At 39.4% G+C, this 20,000-nt stretch overlaps 1 protein-coding gene across 2 annotated transcripts in view; it reads left to right on the plus strand.

Moving 5' to 3' along the window:
• Ass (argininosuccinate synthase) overlaps nucleotides 1–20,000 on the plus strand; it is a 274,261-nt gene that overhangs the window by 214,634 nt on the left and 39,627 nt on the right. The window contains exon 1 of one of the 2 annotated variants that reach the window (XM_068383056.1): nucleotides 19,874–20,000. This exon is cut by the window's right edge and continues 5 nt beyond it. The exons of the other annotated variant lie outside the window; for it this stretch is intronic. The gene's annotated coding sequence lies outside the window, so the exon portion shown is untranslated. Of the gene's footprint in view, nucleotides 1–19,873 lie in introns of those variants that run through there. 2 annotated transcript variants of the gene reach the window in all.

Here is a 20,000-nt window from a genome sequence, read left to right on the forward strand (position 1 = left end):
GAAGTCTGTGATTGGTTCTCATGACGGAAGAACTCCTTCAAGTCATACTCTCTGCCCTGGCATGATATGAACAGCTTGGAGAACAGACGATTGTTTGCTTTGAAGAGTCAACAGATACTGGTACCTGTAGTAAAAAGTCAACCCTGTTCCTTTTGCTTTGTTCATAGATGGTGGATTCTTCTTTTCTTCCCCGTCTCTTAATAAACTCCTGGAAATTGACATTTCCTTTCTCAAAGTGTGCGCTAACCAGCTCTGAAAAAAACTTCATTGAGCAATGTTCTTTGCATCAAGTGAAAGCAGGTCTCAACTCTCAGCCAGGAGAAGATTGCTCACATCTTGCATGCCTTGTGAGAGCTTTTATATTCTCTCAAGGAACACTGTGCTCGTTCTGTTTTGTCATGCTGGATGGTGTGTTTAGAACCCCCTTGATCCCACTTCTTGCCTCATACTGTATACCCAAGTGGCTGACTTCAGGACCAGCTACCATCCACTATCTCAGTACTGATAGTTCTTCAGTCATGCCCATTGCACTCCCGCCTGCCTTGATGACAGTGATGGACACAGAACAAAAAGCATCTCATTTATTGCATTTATTAGTCACATAGTGTAGCCATTATGTTTTTGTGATTGTTACGCACATGGTGATTTGAGCTCTTCACTCTTCTTCTTCTGGCAAGAACAGCAATTGCTTCAGTCAGTCTAGAATTTACAGCCCTGGGTCTGTTACTTGCCATCTTGGTGAATGGCATTCAAGGTATCATACTATGGTAATTATCTTTATTCCGTGAATCGAAGCCGAGGATTTATCCTTTTACCACCTTGATCTCAATCATTTAGAATAAGGTATGAGATACGACTAGGTTCGAGAATAAATATAAATGACTTACATCTAGCTTGATCGTTCATAGAGTATCGTTCAAGTTCTTTGCAGTCTGTTCAGCAACCAAGACACTACATGCAAAGGGCTATAGACCTGTTAATCTTAGCTTGGCTCTCCTGCGCTGGTACAACCGGTAATATATGGTTGCTTATTGATCCAGGGCTTATTAGACAGCATCTGGGACGCTAAAATAATGATTTAGGCACACTAAATAATCATTCGGCTGATACTGAGCCCCATACTGAGGTTCACAACAGTGGTGCCATCCAGCGCGTCCTGATTGAGTGTTGACATTGCTCTACTGCAATGAGGAAGTCAATTGGTAAGTACATATTTCTAAATTCGGACTCTATGCAGTAACAAAAAAAAAAAAATGTATGATTTGACATCAAGAGCATTCGGATAAGGGAAGTCTTTGCGATCTTATTGCGAAATGCAATATTTCTGTATATTCAGTAGCATCCTTTTTATTAAAAAGAGCAATCCCCGACGAGTCTGTGTGCTAATTTTGGTGTCTGGTTCCGGAAATGGAAGATTCTCCGGAAAAATTTCTGATATCTTCTCCACTATCAGTAGAAGCATCAAATAATGATTACCAAAGTATTTGAAAAAAAAGAGGTTGAATAAAAATTATCATTAATTAAACATAACTGAAATCTGTTGGTGAAAATTGATACCAAATACTTTGAAAAGATAAGTAATTAACAACAACTGCAATAATAATAATAATAATAATAATAATAATAATAATAATAATAATAATAATAATAATAATAATAATAATAATAATAATAATAATAGCTATAAATTCAACTGAATGATAAAGCAAGCAAAGAAGTAAAAATTATAATAAGCAAAACTTGAAGTACTTTTAAACTGTGCATGAATATCGCTCAAAAGAAGAAAAAAAACGAAAAGATTTTGTGCTTTGGCCGACTATGGCCAATCCTCAGCCTATACATTACATTCCTCCCAAGAGCTTGACTCTGACATGTTTAGTTTATTAAATTAATCCCCAAAAATACATCATTTCACCATGCCCGCAAAGTCCTTTGCCATTACTATCAATATTACTAACAATGGGATTTAATTTCTGTGTACTGTTTGGCACAACCGGGTTCAAGTCCCATTGATTTCGATCGTGGCGTTAGATAATTGAATTTCAGGATATCAAAAATTATTTCTAGGGTAGGTGTAAGTAGTGTGGAATGACAATAAAGATCCTAGCATTTGGCATAATGGTCTAAATGACACAGACAACTGCTAACAATGTGAGCCTGTGCAAATCAAATTAGGCTTCCAATGGAATAGTTTAATGAACAATCCTTTTTCAGAGAGTCAAGCTTTATAACAGAAGACTAGCAGTGCCCATTTAATCCAATTTTGAAAAAGGGAAAAATCATACATCTTAGCATTTTTTTTAATGAGTCTTTGGGGGGGAAAAATAAGATCCAGAGGGAGGTTTTTTTTTATGGTATGCTACAAAATTCTCCATCCACTGTCATGAAATACTTCTTGTTGCTAATTATTTCTGGACTGATCCACCATCCCATTTAATTCACCCTGACTACAAGAAGAAAGGCGAGAGAAAAACAACAAGGCAGAAGAGAAGGAAAGAACAGAACCTCTGTAATATATATCTACGTGGAAAAAGAAAAACAGATCAATAACATACTCGTAAAAGTTAACAATTACTACAGCAGAGTTAGGTAGTACTATATTCGACTGGTCTTGCACTCCCAGACACCTGTCATCCAGAAAGGGGTGAAATGGAAATCTCTCTCAAACACCCGGACATCCATCAATTTATATGAGTGACTGTACCACTGGTACTATTCCAAAGCAGATTGCGCAGAATGTGACAGTACCACAACAACAATCTTCGAATCGTCCTCCTTCAGGTGTTGTGAAAGACGTGCAGAAGATTGATATCGTTTGTTATAAGTGTAGCAAAAAAAAGCCATATCAGTAAGGAATGTTGGTCAATCCAACCGAAAGCAGTTACCCAAGTGGTTAAGGATAATTCAACTTCACAGAATGCATAGTCGAAGAATCAAACGGGAAAGAATGACGAGGGAAATAAACCAGCTAACGTTTGTGGGACAAACAGGACAACCCCAAACAGCGTGGATACCTTTAAACTGTATATTTATGAAGGTATGTTATCCGCTTTGGATGGGAGCGAGCAGATCATGGTCAAGATAATACGCGACACATTATGTAATCACAGTGTGGTGACACGAGGTATACACCCGTTGATGGAACAGTCTCTGACAGGAGATTCGGTAATTTTGAAGGGAATAGGAGGAGAGGAAGTTACTCTTATATGCCGTTTGAAACTGTCATGCGAGTTGGTGACAGGTCATTTTGATTTTTCGGTGAAGGATTTATTGGCTGTCAAAGGATTGGAAGTCCTACTGGGAAAAGAGGTTGGTGGAGAGCCATTTGCGCCTTGCCCCATTGTAACAGAGAAATCACTGAAGTATAGTCCTACAACTTAACTTGAGAAGGGCTACCAGTATCTGTTTCCTAGTTGTGTGACGACCAGGAGTATGACGAAGGAAGTAGCTACAGAAGACGACAGAGAAACCGAAGGAATGATGAACTTGGAGGATTTATTTACGGAAGAAGAGGTTTCCTATGATAGTACACAAGAGGAGAGCTTCTGAGAGAGCCTGAAAGAAGATGAACAACAAACAAACGAACAGGAAGACAAGGAAACAATGGACTTGGAAGAAATAGAAAACTCAGCATTGGAAGTAGGACAAGCGAGTCGAAAAAGGCTGATAGGATTGCAATGGAAGGATGCGACGTTAAAAGAATTAATGAACCGTGTGGTGGATGAGACATAGGTGCAGCAGGCTCCCACCCATATATATATATATATATATATATATATATATATATATATATATATATATATATATATATATATATGTATATATATATATATATATATATATATATATATATATATATATATATATATATATATATATATAAAACTAAGTATGTGCGTAATGAGTGAGGGTATAGGTGTGTGTTCGATCCTTACAAATTTAGTCGTCTGACCTGTGATACTTGTCATTCACAAGCAGGTCTTGGGTCTTAAATGATAATTAATTTTCCATAGGAAAACTTCGTCAATTGAATCCTGATTTCCTTTAAATCGTCTCGATTATAACTAAGCTTCTTGAATTCAGTATTTAATGCACAGTGTTTTCATAGTATGTTATTTCCTACATTCATCTTCATCATATCTGTAAATTAAGGAGTTGGTTGTCTTTATGCGTCTGCTGTAACTAATTCTTTTGAAACCTTTCTTTTCAAAGTCCTCCTTCACTGTATTTTTGTCATCCCTCTCTACTATATAGGTTCCGTCCAAGTACTCTTCACTCCCTCCCCCTGCCCATTGTCACTGCATGTCTGTACCCTATCAATCTTAAATCTAATTTCATGTCTGTAATCTTTATCATCTCGACACTCTTAATCTCTTCATTTGTCAGCCTATCCCACAACGAAAACACAAAATCACCCTCAACATTCTCAGATATTTTCACTCCAGCTTCAGTGTCTCTGAACCATATATCTTCACTGGTCTGATATTTGGGTTATCATTATTGCACCCTATCCTTTCCACCTCGTTCCATTTCCCCTAAGCTCCTTCTGTCATACTTTCAACCTCACCTTAACACCACTATTCCCTGTATTAAAATAGATCCCAAGTATTTCATCTCCATTTCTGGTTTTAAACCTATTCACCTTCAATTTCATATGAATATCCTATCCCTTCCTTGCTTGCTAGACATCATAACCCCAGTTTGGCATATCAACTTCATCCCACTCTACCCTTCTCTGTAATTCTTCCACAGTCTCTGCGTGGTCACTAGATCCTCTAAATAAAACAATAATATCCTATTTCATAATCCCTTCACTCAGTTCATTCATAACCACCCAACTTAATAAGTGCTGCAATTCTCACTTCAAATATACTTGTCTTGCCACAGACTGTTAGGACTACTATTCTTGTTCTTTTATACATCATTTCAACTAATCTAAATCACTTCTGGTCTTTCTCAAATAACAGAAACAATACATCCTAAGGGATTCTATTGAATTCCTAATCTATGTCTAAAAATAAACAGCAGAGCTTTCTATTACCTTCCAGCATGTTCTCTTGTAATGGTCTAACTCTTCATTTCCCATCTAATAAAACTGTTCTATTTTTCACCAACCGTAATCTCTCAAGTAGTCAGTTCTGTCTAAAAAACCTTCAACAGACATTCTGTTTGCTTGATTCCGGTATAATTACCACACTCCACATTATCGCCCTTTCCTAAACCCATTTTCCATCGGATTTTTTCCAAGTCATTTGGTATTACTTCTCTCCATATTGCCATTAAGAGTACTAGTGTCCGTTTTTACCACTTTATAGCAAATAGCCTAATCTCAATGCTTTAATTTGCTCCTCTAATGGATCCGTCATTCTTCGTTTTATTATAGCTTTTTTTACTCATTGAGATTGCATCTACATCACAAGCCACTACCCTCCCAATATCATTTTTCTTTTTTTGCAAAATATCTTTATGAAAGTCTGCCTTCCTTCGTTTTGTATCATCTTCCCTATGGAAGATACTTCCTTCACTATCTTAGATGACAATGGACTCCTAGATCTTATCTTGAGCTTATTCTTTAAGACTGGTATTCTATAGATATTATTTTCTCTCTCCTTTGTTCCTAATCTATTTTTCAACTCCTCTATAGCTAGTCCAATAGTTATGTTCATTATTTTATTAGATTCTTTTTACTTTTCTGTATATTGTCCCTTGGCACCTTTAGCACGTCTCGCCTTTTAGTCCTTGAAGATTTTCGCTTGACCGAATCTTGTACCTCTCTACTCCTCCACCACCTTTATTTCCCTTTTGACACTCTATGACCACTTGTGCCCAATATGCATCCTCTACATCTTTCATATAATGTTTTTTTACATCACTCCACATATTTCACCCTCTGCTAACTTGTTCCTTTCTTGAATCTCTTCCTTTCTAGATCCCATATTCTATTTCTTGATCTCTTTAACCTTTCTTTAACCTTTCTTGTTATAATCCACTGCTATTAACCTGTGCTGGTTCACAAATGCCTCACAAGAAGTACCAAACAATTTACTACACTGCTTCTGTATTCTCTCCTGACCATAAGGTAATGTATTGACCTATGTATTTTACCACTCTCTAAAGATGCTAGAAAATCTAAAATCAATCAATAAATCAATTACCACTCTCTTATGTTAATAATTGACAATATACCTTAACAAACCATATGTTCATACAGAATGATTCCCAGTTCATACACTCCATTTTTACATCATACTCCAAATGCAGAGCGTCCCTGTAGTATACCTCACCTAGCCATTTGTTCTTTTGCTTACTTTATCATTCTTATCTGCTTCTGATTATATGTTCTCCATCATTTACCCCTCTCGCCACTGTTCTGTACCTTACGTGTTTCAAACATGTTCGTACATTGTAACGGTTTTATTTCTATCTTATCACTTGCTCTTCCCTGTACTGTTGGTAAATCAACCTATATAAACCTGATAGCTTACATTTAATTTTTTTTCATATTTATGTGACGTTCTTGCTCGTAAGTCTTGGTATTAAAGCTCGATGGCTGTTCAATGCAGTTTAGTTGCATTTACCTCACCTTTCAGTTATCACCTTACTGGTGCCTCGCACTTTGATACTACCGGAGTGTCCAGCTCCCTCCGCTTCCCCCTCACTGCTGATGCCGTCCTCCGACACTGACTCTACTATCAATGCCATGCCCTGAAACTAATGTCCTTTGCCAGTACAGAGACATTCACCTGGTTTCAGGGAGCTGATGTCCAGTATCGCATAAAAGGCTTGACTCGCTCAAGCACCAAAGCAGACTATGTTCTAGCAGCGATTCCCATGGATACTTTCCCAGAAATATCAGATTGGCATTGCGACAAAGGAGACTCCTCAATAGCTTATGACGCCTTCAAAACATGCCTCCTAGAGCAGTACTCGCCATCGCCAGCTGCCCATATAGCCAAACTTTTTTCAGCTCTCTCAACAACTGTTGGGGGACCAAAAGGTTTTGCTTGCCCTTAGGGAAATGACCAGTATCACTTGCCTGCAACCTGCCACAGACGTCTCTCTTCATGAAGTGAATCTACTTCAAGTCATTTGGGGATGGCACCTACCCGAACCTGTATGCACTGCCATCCCTGATGTCGATATTTTGCCCATGAAAGACCTGATGACCAAAGTCGACACCCATATGGACAGCCACTTCACCACCATTAAGACCTCCATCAACACCTCCACTCTTGACAAAGAGGACAACTATTCAACATCGACCTAAACTGACATGAATGTGGTAGGACACAGTCACCTACCCCATGATGTGCTAGAGCGGGAACAAAGCCGCCCACCACTCACATATACCACCCCTCACTTACTCCCCAACCAACGACCTCTCCAGCCACTTACTGATGTCCATTGACCGCAGATTTGTTACTACCACTCCATATTCAGGGCTGTTTTACATGATGCAGGTACGGGTGCGTGATTTTTGGTAGACACGAGTGCTTGCCCTTCTCTTCTGCCAAGGCCACTCTCCAGGGAATGACATAATCTGTCTAAGTCTACCAATGTCTGCCTGCTAGCTGCCAACAGATCTGCAATACCCAACCACGGTTATGAAATCCTTACATAATCATTTGGAAGTGACAAATATAATTGGAAGTTTTTTGTTGCTGACATCACATTGCTGATCCTCAGTGCGGATTTCCTGTCACCTTTCCACCTTCTGGTTGATGTTGCTCACCGTCAGTTAGTCAACTCGGATTCATACTCCTTGATACCTCTCCAACCATTCCCTCTGACCTCGCTCTCCACATCAGCATATCCATGGATGCCTCCGCCCTCTTCCTCACCCCGTACCCAGATATTATCCATCCAGAGCTTCATCAAACGCCCTCGGTTCCCCGCCAAACACGGTATTTATCACCATATCAAGATAACAGGTCCCCCGGCATTTGCTAGACTCAGGCATTTGGCATCAGATCGTTTGGCAGCTGCTTGACAAACGTTCACCAAAATGGAAGAAATGGGCCTTTGCCAAAAGGCCTCAAGCCCATGGTCGTGACCCTTACACATACATTGTCCTGAAGAAAGATGTCTCTTTGTATCTTTGTGGGGATCACAGACACCTGAACAAGCAGACAGAACAGAATCACAACCCCCCCCCCTCCCAAACATCGTTGTGTGATCTACTTTCACAAAGCAAAGGTTTTCACCACGCTCAACCTCCTTAAAGGGTATTTTCAGGTGCCCATGAACCCAAAAGACATCCCAAGATTGACATCACCAACCCCTTCGGTACATACACCTTCAATTACTCCTGTTTTGGCCTTCGTAATGCTGTGGCCACTTTTCAATACCTCATGGACGGCATCTTAGGGGACCTTCCCTTCTGTGTTTGTTACATGGACGACATATTTGTGTTCTCTTCCTCCAAAGAAGAACACCTCTGTCATTTACGCATCATGCTTGATCACTTACAACAGAATGGCCTTTTAGTCCGATATGACAAGCGTACCTGTGTCACCAACAAAGTATTGTTCTTAGGCCACCACATCACTTCTGAAGGAGTCTACCAACTTCTTGAGAAGGTAGCAGCCGTTCAGAACTTTCTCACCCCCTCGACCATCAAAGAACTACAAGAAATCTTGGGCATAATTAAATTATCACCATTTCCTGCCAGCCATTGCCACCACTCTTGCCCCCCTCTACGCCCCCATTCAAGGGCAAGCCAAAAGACCTGAAGTGGGGTCCCCTTCAAGAAATGGCCTTCTGCAACACAAAGAATGCCCTATCAATCACTGATTCTCTCACTTTTCCCAGCCCACATGCACCTCTCCATCTATCAGCTGATACCAGCGACGTCACTATTGGTGCAGTATTCAAGCAGGGGGCCAATGGCTATCCTGCCTTTTGCCCTTCTTCAGTAGAAAACTGTCCAAGGCAGAATCCGGCTACTCTACCTTCGACCGCGATTGCTGGGAGTGCACTTGGCTGTCTGTCCCTTTCCCCACTTCTTGGAAGGTACAGCCTTTGCCCTTCGCAAGTACCACATGCCTCTGGTGCACGCCTCCACTTAACAGTCCGACGGCTGGTCCACCCGTCAACGCCGACATCTTTCTAACATTGCTGAATACGATTGCGCCCTTCAGCACATCACTGGGAAATGGAATCCCGTTACCGATCCCCTGTCAAGAAACACATTGGCCAATATTCACCCGGGATTGGATTATAACGCCTTGGCAGAAGCGCAATGAAAATATCCATAATGCCAAGCTTGTAGGACATCCTGCACATCCTTCCATTGGGATGACGTCCCCCTCAATGACTCCAACGCCACCCTCCTCTGTGACGTCAGTACTGTTATACCTAGACTATGGATACCTGCTCATCATGTGCCGACAGGTGTTTGATTTCCTTCATGGCCTTTCACATCCTTGTGCCAATCTACTGCACAGCTACTGAAGACAAAGTTCATTTGGTACGGCATTAATAAAGATGCTAAGGATTGAGTCTATGCACGTAGTTCATGCCAAACCTCAAAAGTACATCGAGACACAGATTTAGGAGTGGGCACCTTTCCTCAACCTCTCCGTCATTTTGCCCACATTCACGTCGACGTAGTAGGGACCCTGCCCACATCACATGGACATTGTTACATGTTTACCATCATCGACCGCTCCACTTGTTGGCCTAAAACCATTCCCATGGAAACTGTAACGTCCACTTCATGTACATCTGCCTTACTCTCAGGATGGATAGTGAGATTTGGTATCCCTGAGCATATTACTTCTGACAGGGGTACCACTTTTATCTCTCAACGATGTACGGTATTACCAAATCTCCTGGGAATCATCCTACATCAGACAACCACCTACAACCCTGCTGCCAACCGAATGATTGAATGTTTTCATCGCACCCTCAAAGCAGCTTGGATGTCCTGCTGCAAGAACTCTAACTGATTTACCCAGCTTCCCTGGGTTCTCCTTGGACTGAGGATGACTCCTAAAGATGCCCTGGATGTCTCAGCAGCTGAAATGGTGTATGGTGATCTGTTGGTCGTCCTTGCTATTTTTTTCATTCTGCAACTTTCTTTGACAATCACCAGTGCCTACATCACATTGTGGGAAAATTTAACCTTTGCCCATTTTACAGGCCAGCAGTCCTGACACGCGTCCTCTTGGAACATCATAGTCCAATTCTAGTCCCTAACAAAAACAAGATTCTATACAGTTTTATACAATCCCGTGGACTTGCAGTTGTTAACCCCAGTTATCGGCAGAGGATCTAGCCTTTGGTCAAAAAGTCTATATACAAGGAGTCGGTACTCTTTTCAGTCGACTTTTGTGACACCCAGGACTACAATGGTGATATTCTTTCCAGGATGTCAAACGGAGCAATGAAATCATAGGCAAATTTGAATTGTATATTATTACTTTGAAGAATAGCCTCCAGTCTAAAATGAATGGTGGCTACTCAAGATTTCTGAAATGCTGGAGAATTTATCATTGATATGGATAGATCAAGACAACAGTGGTAAATGAATTTTCTTTCTCTTCCTTTTCTGTTTCCTTATTGAGGAAATAGAAAATAAAAGTCTATAACCTAACTTAGTCTTTTTTTCTGAGATAACGACTGAATTACTAATTTCCTATGAAGGCTCATTAGGCCCCAATTTGTGTTACAATCGAAGGACGACGAAAGTTAGTCAGAATTCTGAAATCAGGTTGGTTAACGACAGGGAAACAAGAACGACGACGCTGTATATCTAAGGTTACAAGGAGTTACAAGAATTTTGGATGTTTCAAAGACTTTTTAGTCTATCCGCAGAGACTCCATATGCTCTTGGATAGAGCGAATTAGTTTAAATACTTACAGAGTTCCATGTATTTGCTATTTTGTATATAAAGAAATAACCACATTAAGTGGTATGTACCTTTTCAATTCCAGTTTGTATCCGTTACCACTGGACTTGTTTGCTATTCCTTTCAGAATTCTGGATGCCTCTATTAGCTGTCTCCTTAGACGTCGAGTTTGTAGCTCAAATAAGTTCAAACGTTCTATTCTCCGCCTATATCCAAATTGCCTTAGTGTAGGAAACAGTAAACTGACATGCTACAGGTAAGGCATTTTTGCATTGAAAATTAAATGTGAGTTTATGGATTTTTTATCTCTAGACTTTACTTTGAAATTATGAATTATTAAGAAGCATGTTTAGCTTTGATAAACAAATGTATAAAATCGAATGGTTTTGTTTACAAAAATATAATTCTTAGAAGAGGAAAAATGTTTAATGAATTTATTTTCGATGGCTTTATAAGTTGTTTGCTTCAGGGTTACAATAAGAAAGAAGAGTGCGAGTTGTGAAAATAGGCTACAGTTAGAATACCTCAAATTCAAATATATAGTAATGATAAACAGTACTATATGAGAAATCTTTACTTAAAGCAGGAAATGAAAAAAAAATGTTGAGGAGTCATTTATCTTAAGAAATAAAAAAAGTATTTCAACTACAAGGATATTTTTTTTTTTTTTTTTTTGTTAACTTAAAATTTAGATAAATTTTAGGTTCTACATAATTGCACCAAGGATTAATACTACAAAGATTAGGCCTAGCCTACCCTATTGAGTATGAAGGGATATATCCTTATTAATAAAAGACATACGGGAAAGAGAGGGGTGATATTAAATACGATACTGAACGCATCTTTAACAATTTTGCAACATTTATTTCCGAAAAGGAGACTTTAAAACATAATTAGAAATAACACCACAATGACATCAGTTATGTAAAACGCTAGTAGAATGAAATCGTACGTTCTATAAAATCCGTATTAGCTGTTAGCATCAGGGGCATAGAAGCTACACTGGACTATGAATTCATGGGTTTGTTTGGGTTTTTATGCTGTTCCCTATCATCTGTTTTATTTTTACTTATTCATATAGCTAACATTAATAACGTGTAGGCTACCTTTTACTTGTTTGCTGAATCTAAAATCTTAGCATCAATTTGTTTTATCCGAAAACGAATACTATATATAATTTGACCAGATTAGATTAATTCATGAAGTCACGTACTCTTTCTGGCTTTTATAGTACTTAAATTAGTAATAATTTCACCTTTAAAGCAGCAATAAGTGTGCATTAATATAAACATCATTCTAAAAGAAAGATAGTGGCAACGTGTAGATAAGTAAAGTGGTTTACCTTAAAATTATTTTCTTTGACTTAAAATAGTATTTATAGAAAACGTTATATCGCTAACTTGTCTAAGGATTTGTGTCTTTTCAAGCCACATTAAGTTTATAAATTGGACATAATAATGAAAACAGACATCCTAAATTGATATTCTTATCCTAAAATGTTCCTAAAATATGTCAATACGTCTAATGTGTCAAGAAATTTTCCTTTAATTTTAAAATTGTGCATGTAAATAAAATACCATCACCCAGGTACCCTTTCAATCAAAAGAATGATGATGCTGATTTTTTAATATACAGTACAACTATCCTCTTTTTTAAGTTTTATATAAAAATACACTACCTTTTGGTCCATCAGCTGTCTCTCTGCATAACATCATGCTTCTGTTTTATCTACTGAGAAACCTTTTGATCATATCAGTCGGCTAATTTCACTAACAATAAATTCAATTTTCATGATCCTCCTTGAAATAATTTTTCCAGCTTTTCCGTGATTAAATCATACCATTGAAACACTGATGAAATTTTACGGAATTAATCTTATCAATCAATTCTAAAACAATTTATCTTTTTGCGTAATATATTTAACATTGAAATGGGATCTAAGGATCAATTAATATTAGATTAATGTTTTGCATACTACCATAAGGATCAAATCTAACATCCTGTTTGGCTTTGATTAGTTCATATTTACTTTCAATAATAGAAGAAGCAACTCACAAAACTACTCAAGAGATAAACTGTTCAAGAGAGAAGCTACTCAAAAGAAAATTATCTAAGGAATGAAACTACTTAGAGGGTTATAAACATTGAGTTATATACATTGTTCATCATTTATTCTTAATATGTTTTATGTTCATTTGAGTTATATACATTGTTCATCATTTATTCTAAATATGTTTTATGTTCATTTCAGATTGACCGTGGTCATTGTTCAATAATAAAGACATTTGAATAAATGGACCAAGCTCTTATTTATGACCACGGCCAGAAATGGATTCAGGATAACAGATATTGTGAATGACTAAATCCTAAGAACTAATCAAAATGCCAGCAGTAGGATGTCCAATACCAGGCTGTGATTACGTCACGGACGACCTTGAGGCCGCCATCGTAGCTGCACTCATAACTGCTCACTGCACCACACATGCTCCTGGACAAGCTGCCAAAGTAGAAAGAGTTAAAAGACCCATAATATCGACGGCGGGAACAAGTGAAGAATGGGCATATTTTCAATCACGATGGTCTGACTATGTAGACGCAACTAAAATTGAGGGCCGTGATCGCGTGGTACAGCTTCTAGAATGCTGCGAAGAACAACTTCGAAAAGACTTAACACGATCAGCTGGTGGCAGTCTTACTAACAAGACTGAAGTAGAAGTGATGGGAGCAATAAAAAAACTGGCAGTTCGAGAGGAAAACACCATGGTAGCTCGAGTGACTCTACACAACATGCGTCAAGACCGTGATGAGCCTGTACGACGTTTCTGTGCACGACTTATAGGACAGGCTAGTGTTTGCAAATTCCTGATAAAATGTCCAGGATGCAACGTTGATGTAAATTATACAGACACAATAGTGAGAGACGTATTAGCACACGGCATATGTGACCCTGAAATTCAATTAGATCTACTTGGTGATAAGAATCAGGACATGTCATTAGAAAAAGTTGCACAGTTTTTCGAAGCTAAAGAATCTGGTAAATGATCTGCCTCCCGACTATTAGACTCTCATGAGGTCCAAGCAGCAGCCAGTAGTTCATACAGAAAGGCAAAACAAACCGCTGTCAAAGATAAAAATGAAGTCTGCTCTTACTGTTGCAAGAAAGGACATGGTAAAAACACTCCTGCGCGTGCAAGAAAATCAGAATGTCTTGCTTACGGTCATAGATGCGAACACTGCAACCGAGAAAATCACTTCGAGAGTGTTTGCCGTAGTAAGAGCAAACCAAAAGTGAAACCCAGTGCTCACAATGCCAATGACTACGAGAATGCGGTGTTCAACACCTTGTGCAGCGTATCATCAATCTCTAAACGACACACTGACAAGACATTGGCTTTGGACCACCATCTGTATGACAACTTATCTGATACTTGGATAAAGAGACCTTCCAAATCTCAACCTTTCATAAATCTGACAATCAGAACATTACCTGAGGATTACGAAGCCTTTGGTTTCCACCTTCAAGCTGGTACACATGCTGTTCGTATATCTGCAATGGCAGACACTGGATGCCAAAGCTGTCTCGCAGGTATCAAGGTTATCCACAAACTTGGCCTCAAGCAAAGTGACCTCATTCCTGTAACTATGAAAATGCACGCGGCAAATAACAGAGGCATTAAAATTCTCGGTGCCACAATCCTTTGTATCTCAGGAACAGATGAGCAGGGGAACCTTGTTGAGACGAGACAAATGACATATGTCACCGACAACTCAGATAAGCTCTTCGTCAGTAGGGAAGCCTGCATCGCCCTTGGCATGATATCGGATAGTTTTCCGACTATTGGTGAAATCTATGACACACAATCGGAAACTCCGGATGCCACCAACAATAAAGTAGGAAGCGTTAGTGGACTAGCCAATCAATGTGACTGCCCAAAACGTCAACTACCACCTCCGCCGCCTACAGAATTACCGTTCAGTGCAACCGAGTCCAACCGGTCTAAACTAAAAGACTATCTCTTGGAGTACTATGAATCAAGTACATTCAACGTATGTAACCACCAACCGTTACCACTAATGGATGGCCCCCAATGAATTTGATGATCGATGCAAATGCTGATCCTGTTGCTCGTCACACACCAGTGCCAGTGCCGTTACACTGGCAAGAGGAAGTTAAAGCTGGACTTGATCAGGACGTCCGCCTTGGTGTCCTTGAACCTGTCCCAATCGAAGAACCAGTAACTTGGTGCCATCGGATGGTTGTATGTGCTAAGAAAAATGACACACCTCGACGAACAGTTGATTTTCAGCCTCTCAATGTGCACGCTAAGAGAGAAACGCATCATACGCCTTCTCCATTTCACCAAGCAAGGTCAGTACCACAAGGAAAAAAGAAAACCGTCTTTGATGCCTGGAACGGATACCACAGTGTACCGATTCAGGAATCTGACCGTCACTTAACTACGTTTATCACTCCTTGGGGACGCTATCGTTATAAAACAGCCCCTCAAGGGTATATTGCTTCTGGCGACGGATATACTCGACGGTATGATGAAATAGTTGCCGAGATACTCAACAAAACTAAATGGGGTGACGATGTTCTTCTTTGGTCTGATTCAATAGAGGAGAGTTTTTTCCAAGCTGTACAATGGCTCAACATATGTGGAAGACACGGCATAACACTCAACCCTGACAAATTTCGTTTCGCAGAAGATACAGCTGAATTCGCTGGATTCGAAATAACCCTAGACACAGTTCGCCCATGTGCAAGATATCTTAGTGCAATTATGGACTTTCCAACCCCAAGAAATATCACCGATGTCAGATCTTGGTTTGGTTTAGTAAACCAAGTATCGTATGCTTTCAGCATGACCGACAAAATGCTACCATTCAGACAGTTATTGAAACCAGGAACACCATTCACCTGGAATGACAATATTAATGCACTCTTTGAGGAGTCTAAAACTGCCATTATCAACGAAATTGAAGAAGGCGTGCAAATCTTTGACAAGACAAAACCTACCTGTCTCGCCACCGATTGGTCAAAATCAGGAATTGGATTCTGGCTGTTCCAGAAACATTGCGACTGTCCAGACAACCGACCATTTTGTTGCCGCACTGGTTGGAAGATCACACTTGTCGGAAGTAGGTTCACACATGCAGCTGAGTCTCGATATGCACCAGTTGAAGGTGAAGCGTTGGCAGTCGTCGATGCTCTTGATAAGGCAAGATACTTTGTTCTTGGTTGTGAAGATCTTGTGGTCGCAGTTGACCATAAACCCCTGTTGAAAATATTTGGTGACAGATCATTGGAGGACATATCAAATTCACGTCTCAGAAACTTGAAGGAAAAGTCTCTCCGCTATCAATTTCGCATGATTCATATCCCAGGGGTCAAGCATCTCGCTGCAGATGGAGTATCGCGCCACCCAACTGGAAAATCTGAAAAGTTATCGCTTCAAGATGACATTGCATCAGTTGACAGTGTACCTTCCGTGAGAAATGTTCCCCTACATAAATTGCCATCAGCATATTCTGTTTCCACTGACAATGATATTGATACTTGTATCACCGCATCAGCAGTATGCTCACTTGACTCACTTAACGTGAGAGCAGTCACCTGGGACAGAGTTCGCACTGCCACAAGTAGTGACGATAACATGCATGAACTGCTCAGCCTTATAGAATGCGGAGTACCAGAGTCTCGCCAAGAATTTCCTGTACATCTTCGAGAGTATTTTCAATTCCGTGAGCATCTCTACACTGTTGATGGTGTGATACTATACAAGGAGCATATAGTTATTCCTCCAGCCCTTCGTCAGGAAATTCTCACATCTCTTCATTCAGCACATCAAGGAATTACCTCTATGGTATCGCGAGCAGAGTCATCTGTGTTTTGGCCAGGGATAACACCCGCTATAACAGCACTTCGAGCTGGATGCAACCACTGCAATCGCATCGCGCCTTCGAATCCTAGTGCTCCGCCTACACCCCTTATATCTCCAGACTACCCATTCCAATGTGTTTGTGCAGATTACTTTCACTACCGAGGAGTTGGATATTTAGTTATAGTTGATCGATACTCGAATTGGCCCATAGTTGAACGATCTTCGAATGGTGCAGAGGGTCTTATAACTTCACTACGCCGAACATTTGTGACATTTTGGATTCCGGATGAATTGACATCTGATGGTGGACCTGAATTTACAGCGACGGCAACTAGGCAGTTTTTAAAGGACTGGGGAGTCCATCACCGCCTTTCCTCTGTGGCCTTCCCACATAGTAATTGCAGGGCCGAAATAGGCGTTAAAACTGTCAAGCGTCTTATAGAGGGCAACACGGGCAGTAACGGTGATCTCAGCACTGATGAATTCCAACGTGTGATGCTCCATTACAGGAACACACCTGACAGAGATACCAAGTTATCTCCAGCAATATGTGTATTTGGTCGTCCTATCAGAGACTTCATACCTGTCCCGCCCGGCAGGTACCGTCCCCACGACACGTGGAAGGAAACACTCGATGCAAGAGAGGAGGCCCTAAGACATCGACACCTTAAACAGGAAGAGCGCTTATCAGAGCACACTAAGAGACTACCCCCACTGTCCGTAGGTGACCGGGTTCGCATCCAAAATCAAACAGGAAATCACCCCCTGAAATGGGACAAAACCGGTGTCATCATAGAAGTCCGCCAATTTGACCAATACGTCGTCAGAGTTGATGGCTCTGATAGGGTCACGCTAAGGAACCGGAAGTTTTTGAGACAATACGTGCCTGTCAGGAGTATTCCAGAAGTCCATACAATTAGAGATGACTATAATCGGAATCAGATTGTACCTATTGCCAATCCTTCGACCACTAAAACGTCTGAGACCATTGCGAAGGACACCATTCCGACAACCCAAAATCCGGACACACATGGTACTCTTCCACTGACCACTTTGCCGTTACCAAGTGGTACTACCCCTAACATTCATTTTGATGTTGCTGCTCCGGAATGCTATCCCAACGACCTCGGTAACACTGCGAATCATCAAGCAGAGATTCCGCCTCCCAATGATAGCACAAACTCTCCATCGCAGTTAACTTCTGCCATGCCAAATTTGGAGCAACGCAAGTCCAGTCGTACCCGTCGTCCGCCAACATGGCACTGTGATTTCGAGATGAACTAGCTATAGTGTCATCATGATCAACATATGACAATAATTGTTTTTCAAGTTTCCGTTCCTTCACATGCTAACAGGAGTTTAGTGTTCATGAACCTATAATTTGGACGTTTAATTGCCACCCAATGTTTTGACATCGGTTTTAAACCGACCTCCACGAGAGACATTTTAAAAGGCCGTTTAAAAACTTGGGGGGAGATAGAGGGTTATAAACATTGAGTTATATACATTGTTCATCATTTATTTTTAATATGTTTTATGTTCATTTGAGTTATATACATTGTTCATCATTTATTCTAAATATGTTTTATGTTCATTTCAGAATGACCATGGTCATTGTTCAATAATAAAGACATTTGAATAAATGGACCAAGCGATAGAAACCTATAAAGATGAATCTGATAACTTTACGAAAATATTGGTACTTATCAACCAGCTCTTATCTTTTATGACTCCTGTAATCTTTCTCTCAAGTACATGATTTTTAATAAAAAGAAAAAATTGATAAAATTGGAAGGGAATGATATGTAGCCTACCTGGTGGTAAGGATAAGTGAAAGTAAGCTTTCACTGTTGTGCAATTAGTAAAATTGAGAATGAAATGCTGTGCATCTTAAGTCACACTTATAATTACAATTATATATAATTGTGAACTTTTATCAAATCATTATGACTCAGCTGCTCTATCGCTTCTTTTGTGATTACACCATATTTTCTTATATTTCGTTTTCATTAGGGCCCCCATCTTAAAAAAGAAAATAGGTTGATAAAGATAGTATCATGAAAAATATATTCAATTAGCAAAAGAATAATCTAAATGATAAGTCTAGGCTTCAGATGATAGACTTTTACATCAATGAATGCATTTAACTGACCATAATATAATCGTTTTCATTAGCTCCTTTAAAAAAAAAAAAAAAAAAAAAAAAAAAAAAAAAAAACATGCACCTGAAATGCAACGACATCAGACCATTTCGACAAGTAGACCTATCTTTTTTTTTTTAATTAGTCAGACAGTCTGAGATTCACTGACATAGGAAGATGTTCATATTATGGTCATTTAAAAATAACTTTTGACTCATCTAAAGAAATCAAATGGCTTTGTCGTTTATTATTTTTTTTAGGTAGTTTGGGCCTGTTTATAGTACATTTTAAACTAGCGCCCATATGAAATGATAGTAGCCGTCACAAAACTTATTTATTACGAAGTAACAAATTTTCCTGTATAGCTATATTTAGTTAGAATACTAATTCTTTTCTGTACCCATTACCCATCCTTTTCAGTCAATATATTTCCTTCATGAGTAATCATTTCCACTTGGCTTGTGGCGCCCTGCTTTTCCAACTAGTGTTGTAGCTTAGCAACTAATAATAATAATAATAATAATAATAATAATAATAATAATAATAATAATAATAATAATAATAATCCTACTAATCCTTTCTCAATATGGTTACTTGAAAGCTTCTTTGGGCAAATCTAGGATCGAAAATCATTAATAAGTACGATTATTTATATGAGAAACTGTTTTCTGCCGGATGTACCGTCGGCGTATCTGACTTTTCCAGATATCAGATGATGCTTTTTTACTCCACGTATTATATAACGTAATGATTATAGTACCCTCTCCTGCACAACCACCTGGAACAAAAGGTAAGCGATGAAGAAGGGGTAAGAGTTCTCGCTACCAGCCGTACGATTTGGGAATACATTAGCTGTTAAAGTTCTCGAGAACCAGTTTAAATGTCATACTTTAACTTGTAGGTAAAAGCAACTAACGGGAGAATGAAAGCGCGTTAAGAGCTTACAATATAACCATGAATAGCAGGAAAACATCTGAATGCGTTTTATTCAGATCATGACTGCAGTACAACAGTTTGGATGTAATAGTGACGGTGGTTCATAAAATCTTTCGCCTGAAATGGAGAGGTCTCTTTCCGAGATTAGCCTCTGTCATCAAACCACCGAAAGGTCATCGATTTTC

This window comes from Palaemon carinicauda, chromosome 11, assembly GCF_036898095.1.
Source record: "Palaemon carinicauda isolate YSFRI2023 chromosome 11, ASM3689809v2, whole genome shotgun sequence".
NCBI lineage: Eukaryota > Metazoa > Arthropoda > Malacostraca > Decapoda > Palaemonidae > Palaemon > Palaemon carinicauda.